The 12,677-nt window shown below is 42.6% G+C and overlaps 1 long non-coding RNA gene across 1 annotated transcript in view; it reads left to right on the forward strand.

Moving 5' to 3' along the window:
- The first annotated feature begins 1,764 nt into the window (after window positions 1-1,764).
- The window catches only part of LOC126971501 (uncharacterized), a 62,061-nt gene continuing 51,148 nt past the window's right edge, over window positions 1,765-12,677 (forward strand). The window contains exon 1 of the long non-coding RNA XR_007730921.1: window positions 1,765-1,823. This is a non-coding gene — a long non-coding RNA (uncharacterized LOC126971501). The remainder of the gene's footprint in view (window positions 1,824-12,677) is intronic.

Genomic DNA, 12,677 nt, shown 5'->3' on the forward strand with positions numbered 1-12,677 from the left:
GTTTCATTTTTCCATCAAGAAATGGCAAAAGTACACCCAGACAGCGAACGCAGTAAATATTAAAATTATAAAATATCTAGTATTGCCATAAATACTGAAACAAAGAAAAATAATCTATTGCAAAAAACATGTATTACTTTTACAGTGTGTTAGTTTAATGCATAAATATAAAACAATTTAAAATATCAGAAGCTTATTCGTCGTGGTCTCCATTGGCTTCAATACAGACTTTTAAACGTCGCGGCCAGTTATCAATAGAAGATACGCACTCTTTCCATGGGAAAATTCTTCACTGTCAATCGTACGGATTGTTTTATGGACTCCAAATTATCATTGCGTTTAGAGCAAGCCGTGCTCTCTAAAACTGACCATATATCATAATCCACCGGATGAAGATCGGGACTAGACGACGGCCAGTCTTCAGCTCTGATGAAGTCCGAAACGTTCATTTCCAACTAAGACTGCGTAGACCAAGCTTTATGACCCGGCGTCCATTCTTGCTAGAAGGACCAAACTTGGTTATTGAACAAGGTGTTATTGAGGGGCTTCACTACCTCTCAAGAATGGTATCTTGATACAGTTGTGCCGACGTTTTGATACCTTTATCAAAAACGTATCGATCAGTCACTCCTTCATAGCTAATACCCCACCAAACCTTCACTAAGTTGGATAGTGCCCACTTTGCACTTGGTCGACTAATAAGTTCCTAGTTCCTAAAATGATGTGGTGTCGTGGGACACCAGATAGAAACGAAGTTCCTTTGGCTACTGTAGAATCGACACAAATTGCAAAAAAAATCGTGCTCAATTAGGTATTATACACTACTCGCTTGTGTATGCGACTGTCGCGCCTGCGCACGTCTCATTTAACGGTTTTATTCCACGCACTTTTCCACGCACTTTTTTCCACGGATTTTTTCTTACGGTTTTACTATCACATTTTTTTCAGTTCGGTCGCGCAGCAAAATCCCTATCCCCTCCAAGCCTGTCGTAAGGAACTTCGTTCCAATATGGAAGCTTCCTTAGAGCTCTGAGTATAAATACGGTCATTTTGTTTATTAAAATATTGCTCAAATGTAAAAAAAATCTCATCCGCAAACAAAATTTTTCTTTGACCTCCCTTTGCGTACCACTTTAGTAGTTGTTTAAATTTTTACCACTCTACTCTTTATTAAAATATCAGTTAAGAAATGACCAATTAACTTATAGCTTGCAAGTCCAAAGTCATCTTTTAAAATACGCGACATGGTTTTACGCCCACGAGACCGGCATCGCCTAGTGTGGGGGTCAGAATAAAATGTTAATTTGTACATGAAAAGTGCGAAATAAATGATTTTGTGTTTTTTTTTTTGTATATTACTGATCGTGACTGTATAAAAGACTGATAAATTAGAAGAGGAGCAGAAAAAACATTTTAAGTAATAGTTACAACTGGTGACCTGGTGATTTACCAACTGGATCCACAAAGCGCAATGCATGCATCACGCCTATAAGTATTTGTTACCAGCTTTCCTAAATGTAACCAATCCATAAACGTCTGGAGAGTACCAGCATTGTGTACTAGTTTCACAACATAAAAGTGACGCCATTTTGGTTCAAAATTTTAATCTTAGTTTGTTTTGTATTTTCTTTGTTTTAAGCTATTGCGTAGCTTCTATCGCGGGCCTTGAGCGTCGAGAGCGAATCCAGAAATTCCGTAACGAAAATAACCTAACACTTACTCACTAGATGTATATAGATATTTCGCCACGGTCATTACAGTTGCCGAGGAACAGCGGTTACACATATGCTTTTTGTGCAGAAGGTCCCGGGTCCGAGCCTGGGGTACGTCTTGATTTTTTTTAATTTATTTATTTTTTTTTCATTGCGTTTTTTAATTTTTATTATTATGACAAGCATTTTTATTTAGTTTCACCAGTCCCGTTGTCTGTCTGTAATCAAATCTTGAAAGTAAAATTTTACTCACTTCCCGTTTGCTTTTTTTTAAATTAATTTTATCAAAAAAAAAATACTGCTTAAATAAAATAAATAAATAATTATAATTGCATGAGTTGATAAAAAATGCTATGCAATAGATTTACCGCGGCAGTCTCCGAGTGCCACACGCCTTTTTTTAAATTTGTTTGTGAAACAAATAAATATGTTTTCTTTCTTTCTGTAAACTTATTCATATAACCAGCAGAATTATTTGTGTTTTTATCTACAAAACGTGCTACGGCTGCTTAGACAATTATCTAAAATTTCTAAACGCGAAGATGTGATTGCAACCTCTATAAGTTTTCCGTTTGTAGGTGTTGATGTTTTATTCTTATACAAGAATGTAAGAAATTAACAATTTGTATTGTAATACAGGAATTGACTAGAACTATTTTATTTACCATGTATTATAAAAAAAAAGAATTATGAATTATAAACTAAACAAAATGCTCTGGCTTTTTAAGCCCAACATGTCACATTAAATGAAGCTGTACAAAATCTAGAATCAACAATATGTGGCCGCATCCTTACCTATGCCGTGTTTAATGCGTTGAGGACACTTTTTAATGAAATGCGAATATGAATTTTAATACTATTTATTAAAATGATTTCATTTAAAATAATTATTTTAATTGGTACGATAATCTGCATGTATTTCTAACATAAAGTGTATATTTATTTATTTGTTTTTGATTTAACTGAATTTTGAGAAATTCTTTACCACAATATACGAAGAGCGTTCTCCGAAAAAATTTACTTATAACCTTAGACCATATTTTTTAGGTTTTAAAAACTGAGTTTAGAACTAGCCCCTATTTTGAGCGATTCACGCACACTAACACAAATCGCAAGTGTAAGACGTAGCTTGTCACGTACACTAAATATATATTCCCGGCGTGTTTTTATCGGTTGTCTAACAACAATAGACTCTAATTTAGACGTATCTAAACTCTTACCCCCTTATTCATAATAGTCTGCTAACTTAAAGCATTGCTAACTCTCACTCTGTCTTCTTCTATTGACCTAAGTCAGAATGAGAAAAAACACTCCTTAGCGGCTGATTAAAGTTAGCGGACCATTATGAATAAGGGGGTTAATATTAGCTCATCGCTTATCTGTTATTCTCTTAATCTTAGCTTAAAACAATATCTATGTAAGATAAACATCTTTCGAAATAGGGAATGTCAAAGGTCGCAGCTCTTAAAACAATCAATAGATATTTGTCATTGGATTTTCAAACACTGGTCCTTCCTAGTATATTTGTTAAAACAATGTTGTTCCAAAAACATGTGCTTTAGAATCCTACCTTCACCGTCCTTTAGGCCTTTTATTACCTAACTATAGGTACATCTCCCTAGATTTTAGAAAAAAAATATTACTATTAATACTAGTCTACTACCTCTAAATTATATATTTGAGTCTAGCTGGTAATGCGCGTCGCTTCACCTAAACAATATAATATATCTAATATATAAAATTCTCATGCCGCGGTGTTTGTAGTTAAACTCCTTCGAAACGGCTTGACTGATTCTCATGAAATTTTGGGTGCATATTGGGTAGGTCTGAGAATCGGACAACATCTATTTTTCATCTCCCTAAATGTTAAAGGACCACCCAACGCCAAGTTTTTTTTTAATTTTTTTGACATTTTTTTTAAATTTGTTTGATTATGAGTCAACATTAAAAAATACATACAACTTCAAATTTTTACCTATCTACGATCAACAGTTACTTTTGTATCGCGATTTTAATATCGGCAATACAACGTTTGCTGGGTCAGCTAGTATAATATAAAAACTTAATAGAGTTACAAATCTTTTTTGTTAATTACGAAAGTATTAATTATTAAAAAAAAGTAATAAATTAAATTATAGTTATTATTTCATTGTTTTTTGTTCTTGCAATAAAATGTCACAGCATAACTGTGTAACTATGCGTCGAAAATTTATCTCATACATCATCATTCATACAGAAATAAAATTTGAAAATAAAAAATATTTAGATTCACAATAAAAATCCTAATCATTAAATAAATCGCAACAAAAGGTATCCTTTCTCTCAAGTTGGATGAAACTGCACACGTAAGATATATTTTGTATGACAACCTGTATAGCCGAGTGGTTAGCGATCCTACCTACTAAGCTAGATGTCCCGGGTTCGAATCCCGGTAGTTGCAAGCATTTATATGATGAATATAGATGTTTGTTTCTGAGTCATGGAAGTTTAACTGTATTTATGTATGTTTATATGAATTTATGTATGTTTAAGTAAGTATGTTGTATTAAATATATCTTTGTCTTGTAACCCATAACACAGGCTATATATGCTTAACTAGGGGCAAGATGATTTGTGTAAAAAGTGTGTCAATATTATTATTATTATATTTTGTTAAAATCGGTTCAGTACTGTAGGAGTTAAATGCGGACAAACAACGCGACACGAAATTTTTATACATTTCTTTATAACAGTTTAAAAAATATGAAACTCATTTAAAATGATTCCATTGTTTTAGTACAATCCTTTGAAATTTGACGCTCACTCGGCCGGCTATCAAATGGAACACACACTCAATGAAATAATATTACACTGGTCAACATTTGGATTGATTTACGGCCGTTTTCAATGACGTATCTCTAGTTACGGATATATTGCTATCGCCGTTTATATATATAGTTATGTCCAATATAGTTATTAGTCCAATGCTATTTATCGATAGGTTATTGAAATGTAAGGAAGCGTAAAATGATAAATTTGTCTACTTCTAGTACGTTAAACTAAGGATAGATATGTTTTTGAAAATGGCCGTTAGGGACTCTAAAGAATTATCAAAGCTATAAGATCATGCCATACTCTCTCAAACTAGCCATAAATGACAATCCAGAGTGATCAGAAAAGTTCGTTCCCAATCGTTGCCCTGTACTTTCCCCGGGGCGTAAAAAGAATAGGGGAGTCCCAGGCCCATGGGTGTCGTAAGAGGCGACTAAGGGCTTTTTAGAAGTGGGAGAGTCACGCTGCCGTCTTATGACGTCCGCACAATCGGGCCAGACTCGTCCGGGTTAATTACCACACTCGCACAGAATACCGGCGTGAAGTAGCGGCCTAGTGCCGCTATGTTTCGCATAGGTTAGTGTCGAGGACCGGAGGCCATCCCTTCCCCCCCCCCACCCCCAACAAAATATGAGAGCGGTCCGTAAATTCACTCCAATTTAAACGCCGTCCACCACCACCTTGAGACGGCGCAGCCGGCCTTGTGTTTCCTAACGGAGACGCAGATATCTCGACCTAGCGATACGTCATATTTAACGTACCCCGGGTATAAAATTGAGCACAACTGCCTCATTCCGGAGAATGTGTGTACGTTAGGGAGGATATCTGCTGTCGCCGTCTCGGCAATTTTGAGGGTAGGGACCTGTCTACTCTCTGGCTCCGCGTAGATTTAGACGACCGCGTCCGTATCTATGCGTGTGTCTACAGGTCCCATAGTGGTAACGCAGAAACCGATCATCTCATGGGCTGCGTTCAGGCGGCAATTGACGACGTGCTTGAACAGATCCCCTCCGCTGAAATCGTAGTCTTGGGTGATTTCAACGGGCACAATGCCGAATGGCTTGGATTACGTACCACAGACTACGCAGGGCGATCTGTGCATAATTTTACATTGGCGTATGGTCTGTCCCAATTGGTTGAGTCCCCAACGCAGCTCCCGGATTTGGATAGCCACGTGCCGTCCCTATTAGATCTTCTGCTGACTACACATCCCGATGGTTACCAGGTCTTTGTCGACGCCCCTCTCGGAACGTCCGACCATTTCCTGGTCAGGAGTGTAGTGCCTATCCGACGCCAACGTCGCAGACCACCAGCGACCCACCGTGTTTGGCACGACAAGTCAGCAGATTGGGATAGGATGCGTTCTTTTTTTGCATCCTACCCTTGGGGCAAGGTTTGTTTCCCTTCGGATGATCCTAGTGCCTGCGCCGTTGCAGTAGCCGATGTGATACTGCAGGGCATGGATATTTTTATACCAAGCTCTGTAGTACCGATCGGTGGCAGATCACAGCCCTGGTTCGATGCGTTAGTTATAGCAGCATCTGACTGCAAAAAACAGGCGCATCGAACTTGGGTTGCGGCGCTGGGCACAAAGGATCGGAACTGCAAAGTTCTTAAGAGGAAATATAACCGTGCCTCCAGATTTTTTAAGCGGCAAATCGCCCGTGCGAAGTCTAAGCACGTCGTCAAAATCGGCGAGCAGCTTTCCAGTTACCCGACCGGAACACGCAAGTTCTGGTCGTTGTCGAAAGCTGCTCTTGGTAACTTCAACCAGCCGTCCATGCCGCCGTTGCACATGAGGAATGACACCCTGGCCCATACGGCAAAAGAGGAAGCCGAGCTCCTGTGCGCTCTTTTCGCCTCTAACTCGACTCTTGACGACAACGGAAAAACACCGCCAACCATCTCGCGGTGTCACAGCTATATGCCTGAAGTACAGTTCAGACAGAAAACTGTTAGGCGAGCTCTGTTTTCGTTGGACGTCAGGAAGTCGAGCGGGCCGGATGGCATTTCTCCAATCATGCTTAGAACGTGTGCCCCTGAGTTGACGCCGGTGCTAACGCGTTTATTCCGGCACTCTTATTCAAAAGGCGTAGTCCCTGATTCATGGAAGTCAGCCCTTGTCCATCCGATCCCAAAAAAAGGAGACAGTTCGGATCCGGCAAACTACAGGCCTATTGCTATTACCTCCCTACTCTCCAAAATCATGGAGAGCATAATTAGCTGCCAGCTTTTAGTATACCTAGAGGGTCTACAGTTGATCAACGACCGACAGTCCGGCTTTCGCCATGGACGGTCGGCAGGTGATCTTCTGGTATACCTAACACATAGATGAGCGGCGGCTATTGAAAGCAAGGGGGAAGGCCTGGCAGTTAGCCTGGATATAGCGAAGGCATTTGGTCGTGTATGGCACAAGGCGCTCCTCTCAAAACTTCCACCATTTGGGCTTCCCGAGAGCTTGTGCAAGTGGACCTCCAGCTTCCGCACTGGGCGTAGCATACAAGTCGTTGTCGACGGATATTGCTCGAACCCGAAGCCGGTGAATGCTGGAGTGCCCCAAGGCTGTGTGCTATATCCTACGCTGTTTCTTCTGCATATCAATGATATGTTGGACACCTCTAACATGCATTGCTATGCAGATGACAGCACTGGTATGGTACACATTACACCATATACACGGGTCATGCAGGTCTCTCTCGGGGAATCGTCGACCAGTGCCGGGAGAAACTTGTGTCTTCTATCGAGTCCTCCCCCGAGAAGGTCGCGGAATGGGGTAAATTGAATCTTGTCCAATTTAACCCCCAGAAGACTCAAGTTTGCGCGATTACCACTAAAAAAACCCATTTGTCGTATCACCCCTCTTCGAGAACACTTCTCTTAAAGCCGCGCCTAGTATCGGAATACTGGGTCTCGAAATCTCAAGCGATTGCCAATTCCATGGCCATCTGGAGGGCAAAGCCAAATTGGCTTCGAAGAAGCTGGGCGTCATCAATAGAGCACGGCAATACTTCAAGCCGGCCCACATTCTAGCGCTCTACAAAGCGCAGGTCCGGCCACACATGGAGTATTGCTGTCATCTCTGGTCTGGTGCACCCCAGTATCTGCTCGATCCATTTGTATGCTCTACGTGCAACGTAGAGCAACTCGAATTGTCGGGGACTCAGTGCTCCGTGAACGGCTGGATCACTTGGCGTTGCGTAGAGACGTCGCTTCATTGTGTGTCTTCTACCGCATTTATCACGGGGAGTGTTCCGAAGAGCTGTTTAACCTGATTCCTGCCGCCGAATTTCACCTTCGCACGACACGCCACAAGTTAGGATATCATCCCCACCATCTGGATGAATGGCGGTCCTCCACAGTGCGGTTTTCAAGAAGCTTTCACCCTCGTACTACAAAGCAGTGGAATGAGCTTCCTTGTGCGGTGTTTCCGGGACGATACGACATGACTACCTTCAAAAAAACCGCGTACACCTTCCTTAAAGGCCGGCAACGCTCTTGTGATTCCTCTGGTGTTGCAAGAGAATGTGGGCGGCGGTAGATTTCTCGTGGCAGGTATCGTCATGCTCGCTTAAATGCCTCTGCTTGTGGCGGCGACGTGGGGCGGGTCGTTCCCTTCCGTAAAATGGTCGTGGTCGAGGGAGGCGATGGCTGGTCCATGCGTCATGCTCGTGAACGGGTGCTACTCGTGGGGGCTGGATGATCTTGTTACCGGGAGGTCTGCTTGATGTGTTTTTTTATTATTATTATTTCCTTTAAAGTTAAAGTTATTATTTACGGTATGTGTGAATTGATGCATCTACTATACTCAATAACTCTTGTGTTTATAAGTATTTATTTACTTTTTTTTCTTTTTTTGACATACTCATGTAAGCCTTTCAGTTTTTGACTTTTGAGTATTTTTGTTGCGTCACTTTGCATATATTGTAATTGAAATGATTTGTAAAACAACTAAAATGTAAATCTTGACTTAAAAGAGTGGCAAAGAGTTTCTTGCTACTTCTTCTCATTAGCTCAACCCTTTACGAAGTAGCGGTAAATTCAATAAGAAACAATATTAATATATTTTTTTTTGACATCCATGAGTGTCATTTTTGTGACCTACATGAATAAAGTGTTTTTGAATTTGAATTTGAACTTAACACCAGGTGACCCGTACGCTCGTTTGTCCTCCTATTCCATAAAAAAAAAATCACATTTGTGTGGATCGATGTGATCGATCCGGAGCTGAAAAGACCATCCTTAATTTTTATTATGACAATAAGGGACGAGACGAACAGGACGTTCAGTTGATGGTAGTTGATACGCCCTGCACATTACAATACAATGCTGCTCAGGATTCTTGAAAATCAAAATTTCTGAGCGGCAGTACAATTGCGCTCATCTCCTTGAGATATAAGATGATAAGTTACGCAACAATTTGTTGTTAAGAGGCTCAACTACCATCTCAAAAAGCATATCTCAAAATACCAGTACTGATATTTTAACACCTTTTTCAGAAAAGGACAGCTCAGTCCATTCTTCATTGCAACCATACTTACCATACATACACTTACAATATACTAAAAAATGCGTATGATAGAGATTTTTTTTTCTGACATCATTTTTGTTCCAGACAACGAGTCTTTGAATTGCCAGAAAATAATATCACATTTGCCCTATTTTTGCTTTGCCCTACATTTAGGGAAATATAGGCCTTGAAGCAAAGTGCAGGAACTTCAAATATATCCCTGTCGCCACGGCTGAAATCTGTTGAAAGACCAACCATTCCATTTGTCGCAATAAAATTCCCAATTAAACCTCGCACCAGAAATCGCTGAACGCACGAGTTTGCATTCAGAAGTGAGATGAGACTGTCATTTTACTGTAACACAAGCTGATCATATAAAGTAGTAATAAGATTGCTGGCTAGATTATGATTACTATTTCTGCCATGAAGCAGTAATTTGTACGCATTATTGTGTTTGGGTCTGAAGGGCGCCGTAGCTAGTGAAATTATATCTTATGTCTCAGGGTGACGAGTGCAATTGTAGTGCCGCTCAGAGTTTTTGGGTACTTCAAGAATCCTCAGCGGCACTGCATTGTTATGGGCAGGGCGTATCATTTACCATCAGTTGAACGCCCTACTCGTCTTGTCCCGTATTGGAATAAAAAAAGATTGAAGATGACTCAATCATGATCATAGACTCACAGAATAATACATGCTAGCGTATAGACTAACAATGCATATGATATATTTAGATATAATGAGAGAAGATGTTCTTCTCTCTTCTATCTGACAAAGATACAGCAAAACGGAAAAGGTAAGCGAATCTATTTTCACTGTAACCGATTTTGATTGACAGTCGTAAACAGTCAGCCGCGCTGGGCATTAACTCTTTACTATTTTGATTATTTAAACAATAGCTAACTCACACATTGACAGATATGTCCGAAGACAAACGAGGCATCAACACCATGGCACGACGGGGCTCCACGCTTAATGTGGACTTTTGCAACACAAGAGGAATCCACTCCAATTTAAACGCCGTTTACCACCACCTTGAGACGGCTCACCTTCTGTTTCCTTACAGAGACGAAGATATCCCGAGTACAAAATTGAGTATAATTAGGAGACTATTAACGTTAGGGAGGTCTCCGTAATTTTGAGGGTAAACCCTGTTTGTCGTATCACCGCTCTTTGACAACACCCCCCACCTCTCAAAGCCTCGTCTAGTGTCTGAATACTGTCTTATGACGTCAGCACAATCGGGCCAGACTCGTCCGGGTTAATTACCACACTCGCACAGAATACCGGCGTGAAGTAGCGGCCTAGTGCCGCTATGTTTCGCATAGGTTAGTGTCGAGGACCGGAGGCCATCCCTTCCCCCCCCCCCCACCCCCAACAAAATATGAGAGCGGTCCGTAAATTCACTCCAATTTAAACGCCGTCCACCACCACCTTGTGACGGCGCAGCCGGCCATGTGTTTCCTTACGGAGACGCAGATATCTCGACCTAGCGATACGTCATATTTAACGTACCCCGGGTACAAAATTGAGCACAACTGCCTCATGCCGGGGAATGTGTCTACGTTAGGGAGGATATCTGCTGTCGCCGTCTCGGCAATTTTGAGGGTAGGGACCTGTCTACTCTCTGGCTCCGCGTAGATTTAGACGACCGCGTCCGTATCTATGCGTGTGTCTACAGGTCCCATAGTGGTAACGCAGAAACCGATCATCTCATGGGCTGCGTTCAGGCGGCAATTGACGACGTGCTTGAACAGATCCCCTCCGCTGAAATCGTAGTCTTGGGTGATTTCAACGGGCACAATGCCGAATGGCTTGGATTACGTACCACAGACTACGCAGGGCGATCTGTGCATAATTTTGCATTGGCGTATGGTCTGTCCCAATTGGTTGAGTCCCCAACGCGGCTCCCGGATTTGGATAGCCACGTGCCGTCCCTATTAGATCTTCTGCTGACTACACATCCCGATGGTTACCAAGTCTTTGTCGACGCCCCTCTCGGAACGTCCGACCATTTCCTGGTCAGGAGTGTAGTGCCTATCCGACGCCAACGTCGCAGACCACCAGCGACCCGCCGTGTTTGGCACTACAAGTCAGCAGATTGGGATAGGATGCGTTCTTTTTTTGCATCCTACCCTTGGGGCAAGGTTTGTTTCCCTTCGGATGATCCTAGTGCCTGCGCCGTTGCAGTAGCCGATGTGATACTGCAGGGCATGGATATTTTTATACCAAGCTCTGTAGTACCGATCGGTGGCAGATCACAGCCCTGGTTCGATGCGTTAGTTATAGCAGCATCTGACTGCAAAAAACAGGCGTATCGAACTTGGGTTGCGGCGCTGGGCACAAAGGATCGGAACTGCAAAGTTCTTAAGAGGAAATATAACCGTGCCTCCAGATTTTTTAAGCGGCAAATCGCCCGTGCGAAGTCTAAGCACGTCGTCAAAATCGGCGAGCAGCTTTCCAGTTACCCGACCGGAACACGCAAGTTCTGGTCGTTGTCGAAAGCTGCTCTTGGTAACTTCAACCAGCCGTCCATGCCGCCGTTGCACATGAGGAATGACACCCTGGCCCATACGGCAAAAGAGGAAGCCGAGCTCCTGTGCGCTCTTTTCGCCTCTAACTCGACTCTTGACGACAACGGAAAAACACCGCCAACCATCTCGCGGTGTCACAGCTATATGCCTGAAGTACAGTTCAGACAGAAAACTGTTAGGCGAGCTCTGTTTTCGTTGGACGTCAGGAAGTCGAGCGGGCCGGGTGGCATTTCTCCAATCGTGCTTAGAACGTGTGCCCCTGAGTTGACGCCGGTGCTAACGCGTTTATTCCGGCACTCTTATTCAAAAGGCGTAGTCCCTGATTCATGGAAGTCAGCCCTTGTCCATCCGATCCCAAAAAAAGGAGACAGTTCGGATCCGGCAAACTACAGGCCTATTGCTATTACCTCCCTACTCTCCAAAATCATGGAGAGCATAATTAGCTGCCAGCTTTTAGTATACCTAGAGGGTCACCAGTTGATCAACGACCGACAGTACGGCTTTCGCCATGGACGGTCGGCAGGTGATCTTCTGGTATACCTAACACATAGATGAGCGGCGGCTATTGAAAGCAAGGGGGAAGGCCTGGCAGTTAGCCTGGATATAGCGAAGGCATTTGATCGTGTATGGCACAAGGCGCTCCTCTCAAAACTTCCATCATTTGGGCTTCCCGAGAGCTTGTGCAAGTGGACCTCCAGCTTCCGCACTGGGCGTAGCATACAGGTCGTTGTCGACGGATATTGCTCGAACCCGAAGCCGGTGAATGCTGGAGTGCCCCAAGCTGTGTGCTATATCCTACGCTGTTTCTTCTGCATATCAATGATATGTTGGACACCTCTAACATGCATTGCTATGCAGATGACAGCACTGGTATGGTACACATTACACCATATACACGGGTCATGCAGGTCTCTCTCGGGGAATCGTCGACCAGTGCCGGGAGAAACTTGTGTCTTCTATCGAGTCCTCCCCCGAGAAGGTCGCGGAATGGGGTAAATTGAATCTTGTCCAATTTAACCCCCAGAAGACTCAAGTTTGCGCGTTTACCACTAAAAAAACCTATTTGTCGTATCACCCCTCTTCGAGAACACTTCTCTTAAAGCCGCGCCTAGTATC

Source organism: Leptidea sinapis, chromosome 23 (genome assembly GCF_905404315.1).
Source record: "Leptidea sinapis chromosome 23, ilLepSina1.1, whole genome shotgun sequence".
NCBI classification, from domain to species: domain Eukaryota; kingdom Metazoa; phylum Arthropoda; class Insecta; order Lepidoptera; family Pieridae; genus Leptidea; species Leptidea sinapis.